The sequence below is a fragment of the Castor canadensis genome, chromosome 13 (assembly GCF_047511655.1).
Source record: "Castor canadensis chromosome 13, mCasCan1.hap1v2, whole genome shotgun sequence".
Lineage (NCBI taxonomy): Eukaryota > Metazoa > Chordata > Mammalia > Rodentia > Castoridae > Castor > Castor canadensis.
This window is the reverse complement of record NC_133398.1, coordinates 119,619,156-119,630,352: the sequence shown is the minus strand read 5'-3', so window position 1 is coordinate 119,630,352 and position 11,197 is coordinate 119,619,156. Positions and strand designations below refer to the sequence as shown.

Below are 11,197 nucleotides of genomic sequence, written 5' to 3'. Positions count from 1 at the left end.
CTGTGAAAAATGAAACATTGTGTTTTTAGGGAAAATTAGACTCACATTTTTTTAATTTCCTTTATTCATATGTGCATACAATGATTTGGTCATTACTCCCCCCTTACCCCCACCCCCTGCCTTTCCCCACACCCCTTCCCCTTCGCCCCCACCCCCTCAATTCCAAGCAAAAAGTGTTTTGACGTCATCTCTAATTTTATTGAAGAGAGAGTATAAATAGTAATAAGGAGGACCAGGGGTTTTTTCTAGGTGAGGTGAGGTTCGCTATGTAAGGAGGTTCTTAGTATTGCTTCCGTGTACAAATGTGTTACTTTCTAAATCGATTCTTCTTGAACTAAACTTTTCTCTACATCCTAGTCCCCTTCTCCTTTTGGCCTCTATTGCTTTAAAGTTTTTTCATTAATTCCTTTGCATTGAAAACATCAAATGCTATCATTTTTTAAGGGGGGTTATCTACCTATGCTCATACCTCCTTTGTGTGCACTTGCCTTATCATGTAAGTCCTATCACCTTGTAGTGTTTGCCCTTGATCTAAAGTCCACATATGAGGGAGAATATATGAGTTTTGGTCTTCTGGGCCTGGCTAACCTCACTCAGGATGATGTTCTCCAGCTCCATTCATTTGTTTGTGAATGATAAGATTTCATTCCTCTTAATGGCTGTGAAAATTCCATTTTATATAAATACACTCTCTTAATCCATTCATCAGTGGGGCATCTTAGCTGTTTCCATAACTTGGCTATTGTGAATAGTGCTACAATAAACATGAGTGTACATTTACCTCTGTAGTAATCTGTGTTCCATTCCTTTGGGTATATCCCCAAGAATGGTATTGCTGGATCAAATGGCAAGTCCAGGTTTATGTTTTTAAGAAGCCTCCAAATTTTTTCCAGAATGGTTGTACTAGTTTACATTTCCATCAGCAGTGTATAAGGGTTCCTTTTTCTCCACATTCTTACCAACACCTGTTGATGATGGTGTTACTAATGATGGCTATTCTAACAGGTTGAGGTGGAATCTTAGTGTAGTTTTGATTTGCATTTCCTTTATGGCTAGAAATGGTGAACATTTTTTCATGTGTTTTTTGGCAATTTGACTTTTTTCTTTTGAGAAAGTTCTGTTTAGTTCAGTTGACCATTTCTTTATTGGTTCATTAATTTTGTGAGAATTTAGTTTTTGAGTTCCCAGTAGGCTCTGTTTTTCAGTCCTTTTTCTGATGTGTAGTTGGCAAACATTTTCTCCCACCCTGTGGGTGGTCTCTTTAGTTTAGGGACCATTTTTTTGTTGTGCATAAGCTTTTTAGTTTTATAAGGTCCCATTTGTCTATGCTTTCTCTTAGTTGCTGGGCTGCTGGGATGACATTGAGGAAATCCTTGCCTATACTTGCCTATTACTTCCAAAGTATTTTGTACTCTTGCGTGTTTCAACTTTAGGGTTTGGGGTCTGATATTAAGGTCCTTTATCCATTTTGAATTAATATTAGTACAGGGTGATAAACTTAGATTGAATTTCAGCTTTTTACCATGTGCTAACCAGTTTTCCCAAAATTTTTATTGAAGAGGCTATCTTTTCTTCATCATATATTTTTAGCAAGTTTGTCAAAAATAAGTTGAGTATAGTTGTGTGGATTCATATCTGGGTCCTCTATTTTGTTCCACTGGTCTTCATGTCTGTTTTTGTGCTAGTACCATGCTTTTTCATTGCGATTGCTTTGTAATATAGTTTGAAGTTGGATATTGTGATACCTCAAGCATTGTTCTTTTTGCTGAGTATTGCCTTGGCTATTCATGGTCTCTTGTGTTTCCAAATGAATTTTAGGGTAGATTTTTCAGTCTCTTTGAGGAATATTATTGGGATTTTGATGGGAATTGCATTAAACATGTAGACTGCTTTGGTAGTATAGCCATTTTTACTATGTCAATTCTACCTATCCATGAACATGAGAGATATCTCCACCTTCTATAGTCTTCCTCAATGTCATTGTTCAGGGGTTTATAGTTTTCCTTGTAGAGGTCATTTACATCTTTTGTTAAATTTATTCCTAGGTACCTAATTATTTTGAAACTACTGTAAATGGAATTGTTTCCATATATTCTCTCTCATTTTGTTCATTATTATTGTATAGAAAGCTCATGATTTTGTAAGCTGATTTTGTATCCTTCCACCTTGCTATAGCTGTTGATGGTGTCTAGGAGTTTTTGGGTCTTTAAGGTATAGGATCATATCATCTGCAAATAGGAATATTTTGACATTTCTTTACCTGTTTCTATTCTTTTTATTTCTTCTTCTTGCCTTATTGCTCTGGCTAGGAATTCCAGTACTATGTTGAATAGGAGTGGGGATAGTGGTCATCATTGCCTCTTTCCTATTTTACAGGGAATCATTTCAGTTTTTTCCCATTAAGTATAATGTTGTCTATAGTTTTGTCATATATAGCTTTTATAATGTTGAGGTACATTCCTTCTAGTCTCACTTTTCTTAGACCTTTTATCATGAAATGGTGTTGGATCTTATAAAAGGCTTTTTCTGCATCTATTGAGATGTTCAAGTGTTTTATGTCTTTGCTTCTGTTAATGTGCTGTATTACATTTATTGATTTTCATATGTTGAACCACCCCTGCATTCCTGGGATGAACTCAACTTGGTCTTGGTGAATGTTCTTTTTGATATGTTGTTGAATTTGGCTTGCCATGGTTTCATTGAGTATTTTTGCATAAATGTTCATTAAGGAGATTGTCCTCCCGATCTCTTTTTTGGAGGTGTCTCTGCCTGTTTTTGTGATGTGTGTAATGCTGACTTCACAAAATGTATTAGATAGCTTTTCTACCCTTTCTATTTCATGGAAAGGTTTAAGGAGGGTTGGTATTAGTTCTTCCTTAAATGTCTGATAGAATTCAGCAGAGCATCCATCAGGTCCTGTACTTTTCTTTTTTGCAAGATTGTTCATTGCTGCTTCAATTTCATTTTGTGTTAATGATCTATTCAGGTGATTAATGTCCTCTTGGTTCAGTTTTGGATGATTGTCAAATCATTTCTTCAAGGTCAAATTATTAGAATATAGGTTCTTGTAGTAGTCTCTGATGATTTCCTGCACTTCCATGGAGACTCACACTTCTTAATACAACATGTACATAAAACAACACAACACAAAAGTAGCACAACCTACATAAGCTATACTGTTATTTCCGTAAGTAACACAAATGATTTAAACCTACAAAAATTCTTAAGTGTGAAATAATATTCTCCCGGGGAGGTGTGAAATCAACTCAACATGCAGAAAGTCTATCTAGAATCTTTCTAGAATGCCATGGCAATGGTCTGTTTTCTGACATTCTATGATAAGTACTTTTCTACCTCCTATGTGTTTTTGAAATATTCATTCCTTATCATTCTTATACCAATATGTTTTCGTTCCCTGTTTTCAATGCATTTCTAATTTTGAATACTTTATATCCCAGTCTTTGACTATTCTCTCATTTGTAACATTGACACTTTTCCAAACTTTTTATTCTGAAACATGACCCTTTCTGTATATTCTAAGAATATTAGAATTTGAATAACTTGGAGCCCTCAAATTGAAATCTCACAAGAAATTGAGTACATGTTCCAAACATGATATTAGGCATAGAATAAAACATGAGAATTTCATCCAAGTGCTATTAGAAGTGTAGAGACAAAACTGAAATAAAAATATTTTCAGATACTGTTATATATTACCTTGCATTTAAAGAGAATATAAAAATGTTATAAGGATGGAGGGAAAGTATGTTAAGAAGTGTGCATGAGAATGGAACATATTAGAATTTGAGCAACTTGGAGAAATTACAGATATCTCCTTGAAAACTGAGTTCATATTCTAATCTGAATCATGTTTTGTTTATGATTCTCCCATGCACACTTTGACTTCTATTATTTCTTTTTCCACATAATTCATTTCTTGTTTCTTAATGAAACTTTAAATCTGAATGTCATTTTTTCTATGAACTTGTCTTTCAATTGACATGTTATAACTCTGAATCTCTTTTATTTAGACAAAGCTAAAGTTGTAACTGGAAATATGTTGCCTTCTTGGTTCAATTTTTTATTTTCAGGTTAGGACCTCTCTCAAAAATCTCATTTTTCAATTCATATTCATGTATACTACAATGTTTAAGAGTTAGCTGAGGCCTGTCTCATGACTCAGCCTTTCCAAATATTGCTCTTTATAGAGTTTTTGGATGTTTCTCTGATTCCAAATTCAATCTTGACTATTGAATGTTTATTAACTATTACCTTTGTGTTTGTTTCAATTTTATGATTATTGTGATATGCACTGCCATGATTACTTAATTCATAAATTCTGCTATTTTTCCCTTAATACTTTAATTTCATTGATAATTTCCCCTCAGTTTCTCATTAATACTTTTCTTTCTATTCTCTTTTGAAAGTATTTTTATTTCTTTAAGTATAATATATTTTGGATTATAATATTTGTATAGTATTTTTTTTCTTGTGTATGTACCCAAACTGAAGTTCTTTAATATCACAGTCAGGTCCATGTTAGCACTAAGAACAGGTGGTTATATTAATTTGATTTTTTACTGTGAGCTGAGTTATCGTCCTTAAAATTATATGTTTTGCTGAAAGATTTCCTCTACACACTGTTTAAGAGACAAATTAGACTTTTATGACTATTCCCCACCTTTTTAAGGTAATACATATTTTCCTACTCTCTTTTTTGTAGGATTTTAATTTTTCCTTGATTTTGAAGGGTGCAATATATTATATCTATTTATTTGCATCATTCATTTTTGCTTATTGTGTTATATGATTTGGTTTCATTTCTTTCTATGCAATTTCTTCTGCTTTTCATTCAATACAATCTTAATGGTTTATTTTTCAGTACACTTTCATGTATCCTGGTTAATTTTTCATTGCTTTCTTCAAGTCTTTTCTTTATCATATGTTTTATACTAAACTTTGAATTGACTTTTGGTTAATTTTAACTTTAACTTGATATCCATCATGTATATAAATCTTTCCATGTATGCATGCTTTTAGTAGTTCATTAGAACATGTGAAGGTGTTCCATTAGCAGTCTCATATATATATTTGTCACTTCTTAAGTTGCTCCTCTGAATTATATATTTCTAAACCTTCTCAAGGTATTTTTTTTCCTAATGTCTAAATGTTGTTTGTATTTGTGGGTTTGTCATGTTTTATAAATTTGTATCAGTCTCTTAATCTTTATATTCATGACTAGGCCCATTTTGGCACTAGAACCATGCCCATCTTGATTGTTTTTCATTGTTAGATCACCAACTCTCAGGATTCTGTCCTCAAGGTAAGCTTCATGTAGGCTCAGTTGTATCTAGCTTATGTTAGTCTTATTATTCAATCTTTGTAACCACATTAACATTTTTTGGATTGGTAAAGAAAACTTACTTTTCCTTCCCTATCAAAAGTTTCAGCAGAATGTAAAACAGGGATTGTTTTGAGAGAGGGAAGAAGTTGGGAACAGATTTGAGAATGGATAAGTTGTTGGTGGGTAATGAAAATATTATATTTGTATAAGATATAAATTGTTTTAAAATTTTTGAAAGATGTTGGATAAAAAATTAATAGAATGCACGAATTTGACCAAAATATATTATATGTATATATTGAAATATCACAATGACTTCACATCCACTTAGTGTATTTATTATGTGCTATTAAAAGAGAAACAAAGTAGATCATAAGCAAAGGGCAAAGCAAATATGAAATAATATATAACAATAATCTTATTAATAGAATGTAAAAAATAATATTCAGAAAATCCATATATTTTTTAAATCAATATAATGAGACTTTAGCCTGACTGACAGATTGGAATGCATAAATTATGAATATCAACTTTAATAGAATATACATTAAATGAACACCTTAGTCAAAGGAATGATAACAAAGGAATATTTTTAAGGTAGTTGTTACTTAAATATTGCTCAACATACTTTGGGTTGTGACTTGGAAGCTAATCATTCACTAAAGAAATTTAGAAAAATAATATAAAAGATTAAACAAGTTGATTGGCATCGAAATGATCCAGGAAATGATATTATGAATATTATTGCCCCAATTTAGTAGATATCAAAACATTTTGATATGATGTTTAACAAAATTGTAGAACAATAGATTAGCACACATAATACCATGGCTTAAATCCAATCACCACCATAAGGAATTGTATTGTATGTATGTGAAACCAAGTAGAAGTATTATGGTTTCATGCATAATTGAAAAATAACTGTTAAATAATTAGCATGAAAAAAGAATATGTGAGAGGAGTGAAAGAATCTACTCCAAGTGTTTACTTTCCCATAGTAAACATCATGTTCACAAGTATTTAATATTCTCTAAACATTAAAAGACTAGAAAGAAGTGCATTATCCAAAAAAGCTACATAGTACAGACAGGTAATTCTGTTTACGTTTTTGTAAAAAGACAAAGTGAGAGTCACTGCAGCTGAAATAATCAAGATTACTTTCATGTAGAAATAAGTTTTGAGAACTGTTAGAAAAAGATTTCTTAGAAGTTTGATTTGTTCTTCTATCTTATATATCTCTTAATCCAGGGATAAATTTCTGAAAGCACAAGTTTACAAAACATTTGAGAGGACAATTTAATGGGATAATTTATTGACAATTTAATAATTTTCTTCCATATGAATTAAAAATCTGAAAAGAAATATGACATTATTCCCTTCTCTGAAATTTATAATGACTCTGCATTTATTTACATATTTTTTCCTTTAGCATTTTCTCAGCAAACATTTTTTAACATTCTTTTGTTGTGCTAGGTGGGGCACATTGTGTCATTTACACAGGTTCTTAAAGTATGTCAAATATATCACACCTAAATTCATCCCCTCTACCTTTCTCCTTTCTCCTCCCTACCCACATTCTTGGAATAGGTTTGATAGGAAACATTTTTGTATTTTATCTAAAGTTTACACAAGTTGAAAGGAACATTACAGCCATATTGGTCAGACTCTGCTATTGAAAAAACTACAAGTTGAAGGTTAATGGCCCCATACCTCAGCCCTATTCATAGCAGTTCTTGCTGGCTACTCAAAATCATAGGCAGAACAGTACTAAAAATGCCTAATAGACCATCTGAAAATATATTCCACTGCCTCCTGTGACCCCAGCCCTGATGAAAGTCAATCATCTTGTACAGGAATGCAACTCCCTTCCTCACCTCCTGTTGTGGATCTTGGCTTTTGTATGTCTTCAGATAATTATTGCAACTGAGCTACTAAAAATAGGAAAAGAAAACCCACTATTGGGACATATGCTGATAATAAACAGGATTAATCTTTGTACACTATGGAAAGGAAAGATTTCAATATGTTCAATTTGTCAACATGTTCATAGTTTGTGTATGCAAAGGACAGTGTTGATGGTCTGTGTGGCTGACATGATGGACATTCATCAGAGCAGAAAGCCAGATGAATATCTCTTACTCCCATTCTTGCCAACATTGCTGCTCTGTTTGTCCATCGATTGTGTCAAAATTTTTAGACTATTTACAAAAGACTTCATGACATCCTGACATCCCCTAGCCAGAGTTTTCTGTCTTTTCAGTCCCTTTGCAGGTCTCCCATATTAGATAATCTCTCTCAGGCAGGGACACACAACCGCACCTTTGAAATTTTCCATATCACTTATCTGAGAGCCCAATCTTTTAGTTGCTCTTTATTTTAGGCCCCAGACTAAAAAGCTAAATGTATCCCACTGAATTAATGTCTATGTTTCTTTTTGTTGACTTATGTCTTTTTCTGCATACAGTGAATTATCTCATAAGAACTAAAGTAGAAATAACTGTGTATTTATGAGTCAGGAATTTCATAATTTCAAAACAGATTTTCTTTAAACTTGAACACTTGTAGTGATGATGTAAAATTGTGGCCCTGCTTGGTTGCAAATCTTCCTTAATGCCTTTTTGTTTATCTGTATGTATCCATACATCAATTAAAATTACAAAACCTAAATGATGCAAAGTTATGAAAAGGACACATTCTCCCTAACTGCAAACTGATCTATCAAAAATAAAGAGCACAGAAGATAAGATGCTGAGACTAAGTGTAGCTACTTGTAACTGGCTTTTCAGTCATTTATGAAGTTACCAGTAAAAGTGCAGACTCTTATTTTTCAAATTTATTTGAGAGAGAGAGAGAGAGCTAGCAGCCAATCATTTTGAACATAAAATGAACACCAATGTAAAAATCTCGTCATGCACTTGGATAAGTCTATGTGGTCTATGTGCATACCCAGAAAATTGAAATTTTCTTTTTTTTCTATTTTTTCATTATAACATTTGATAAAAATATTTTGGTGTTTTTGTTTATTTGTTTTTTTAATAAAATAAACCTGTTCAAGGGAAGAGCTACTAGATGAATTTAAAGGTTTTGTGAACCTTATAGAACTTACAGCAAAAATAGTTTTAGTTGACTTTATTACAAATAACGTTTTCAAGAGAGTGTGCAAAACTGTCAATAATTTCCTAAAACACCATCCATGATTGCTCAGCCTTCACACCCTTCTCCATTTAAAAACACCCTTCTGTACACCTCACAGTTACTTATTAGATTGAAAGGTATATGGATAATGGTCATTAGATGTCTTTACAACCCCCGGCTGCTGACCACTTGCTTCCTCAACAGGAACTGCTGTTGTTTGCATGTGTGTACTGTGGCAAGTAGGCATCCTGCGTCACTGATGTTGTAGTCATGTATGTTCCCCTGCTGCCCAGTGAAAGATGAATCATCTGCTGAGCCAGGGGGCTAATATAGATGTTTGTTGTAGTGATTTGGTGTGTTCCACTGAAGGAATTAATAGGGAACCAGGGTGCTGTAGGATATACAGCTCATGCTGCATCCAAGAAGGACTTTGCACATGGTAGGCAGATGCAGAAGATGCAATATGGAATGTAAGAGAAGTTTGAGTGATCATTTGATTTTTAGCAATTCTTTATGATAAGGATAAAATCTGTTCTGTACAGCAGAATGGATCATAAATGTCAATTCAGGCTCTCCTCTATACTAAGTCTTCAATTAGGGGCATATGTGCTTGGATCCTGTCTGTTCTGTCCTCCATCTGCAAACTTGTACAATAAAGGTTCTGTAGGAGGAGAAACTCCTGCTGGGTCTTAGCCAATTTTCCACTAAAATGACCAATTACAGCTACCAATTTTTCAGTTGATTCCACCCTGGCAAAGCCAACACCATGATTGTGCCACTGTAATCACGCAGTATCTTTGCAGAAATAACTTGTCTGAAGGCTTTAAGCATAGTTTCACGTTCTTGCTCATCCATGAATGGTGCCAACTTAGAAATATATAGGTTGGTAGGATCTTGTTATGGTTGGTTGCCATTTAAGATTGAACTCCACTGGCCTTCAGGTCTGACACAGCTTTCTAAGTTTCTGCAGGATAACGTTTACATTTTTTTGTTGTCTTATCCAAAATTGCCTTTGTGGGGACAATTTTGCCATATGGTTGACAGAGCTTCACCAGATGCTGGTCTGTATACCTCGGATGTAGAGGATTGTTTTGCTTAGTTGATCCCATCCTGAATTGCTACTGTTGCTATTTTGTTACTCCTGGTGGAGCTGGGACTAGGACAGGCTGTATGGTGCGGTGGGACCAGAGACTGCTACTTGAGGTATGGTGTCCTGCACTTGCAGCTGGGGAAGATCATCTCAGCAGGTGCAGTAGGCAGGCAAGGGCTGTTACACTTTGGGAACTCCCTCTTCTTTCAGGGGCTGCGAACTTGGGATGGGCTGGGCCTAAAAGTGTGTTGCGCTACCCTGGAGTGATTCAGTGGCCGCCTGATGTGTGGAACAGATGGAGTTTAGAGCTGAATAGGCACTGCTGACTCTCCTGGCTGCAGCCCAGGAGCAGAGCCGCAGTATCCCCACCTCTCACGGTCTCCACTTTCTTTCTTTTTCTTCTATTTTTCATTACCATAGATGCCTTCAGTGCTCTAATATCTGCTATGTCACACAGCACCATTGCCAAAGCCCCAGACACTGCAGACTGGATTTACTCCTACACCTTTTCTTTCTTTGAGCTAATTTGGCTTTGCAAGGCTAGCAGATTCTCTGTCAGCAAATGAATGTGTGGAGGAGTTTTATGAGAAAGGTCAGGACTGTTTCTTCTTGATAGTCTCCTTTGACGTAAAAACTTTCTACATTAGGGACAGCTGGAAGAGACTCAAGTGGTAGAATGCCTGCCTAGCAAACATGAGGTTTTGAGTTCAAACTCCAGTACCACCAAAAAACAAAAAAAGGCTTTCTACTTTGATGAAATCCATTTTCTTTATATTCTTTGTTTCTTGCACTTTTGGGGTCATATCAAAAATTTCATTGCCCTTACTGATATCTTGATATTTCTCCCATGTATTCTAGTAGTTTCGTAGTATCAACTTGTACATCAGCTCTTTAATGTATTTTGAGTTGATTTCTGAACACGGTGAGAAACAGATGTCATATTTCAGTCTTCTGACTGTGGACATCGAGTTTTCCAGCACTGTTTATTGAAGAGGCTGTCTTTGCACCAATGTGTTCTTGTAGTGCCTTTGTTGAAACTCATTTGGATGTAGATGGGTGTTTATTTCTCAGAGCTCTGTTTTGTTCCACAGGTCTCTGTCTGTTTTTCTGCCAGCACTGTGCTTTATTTTTGTTGTTATGGCTCTGATATATGTCTTGAAATCAGTCAGTGTGATGCCACTAAGTTTGTTATTTTCTTTATGTTTGCTTTGATTATTTGGGGTCTTTTGTGCTTCTACATCAATTGCAGAATTATTTTTTCTAGGTTTGTAAACTATATCATGGTATTTACATGGAGGCTGTGTTGAATCTATAATTTGCTTCACGTAGCATGTACGCTTTCATAATATTAATTCTTCCAATACATGAACCTAAGTGGTCTTACCAATATATTTGTGTCTTCCTCAATTTCTTTCATCAGTGTTTTGTCATTTTCACTGTACAAATTTGGGAATTTCTTGGATAAATTTATCACTATGGATTTTTGTAGCTTTTGTGAATTAAATAGCTTGCATGATTTCTTTTGTAGTCACTCATAATTTTACAAAAATTGTACATTTTTTGTGTTGGTTTTGTAGCCTGAAACCTAGCTGAATTCATTTGTAAGTTAATATAGATGTTGGGTGGAG

The 11,197-nt window shown here is 34.4% G+C and overlaps 1 pseudogene; it reads right to left on the bottom strand.

The window, feature by feature from the left end:
- Positions 1 to 8,597: 8,597 nt before the first annotated feature.
- On the bottom strand, positions 8,598 to 10,032 carry LOC109675850 (RNA-binding motif, single-stranded-interacting protein 1-like; annotated as a pseudogene).
- Positions 10,033 to 11,197: the final 1,165 nt, after the last annotated feature.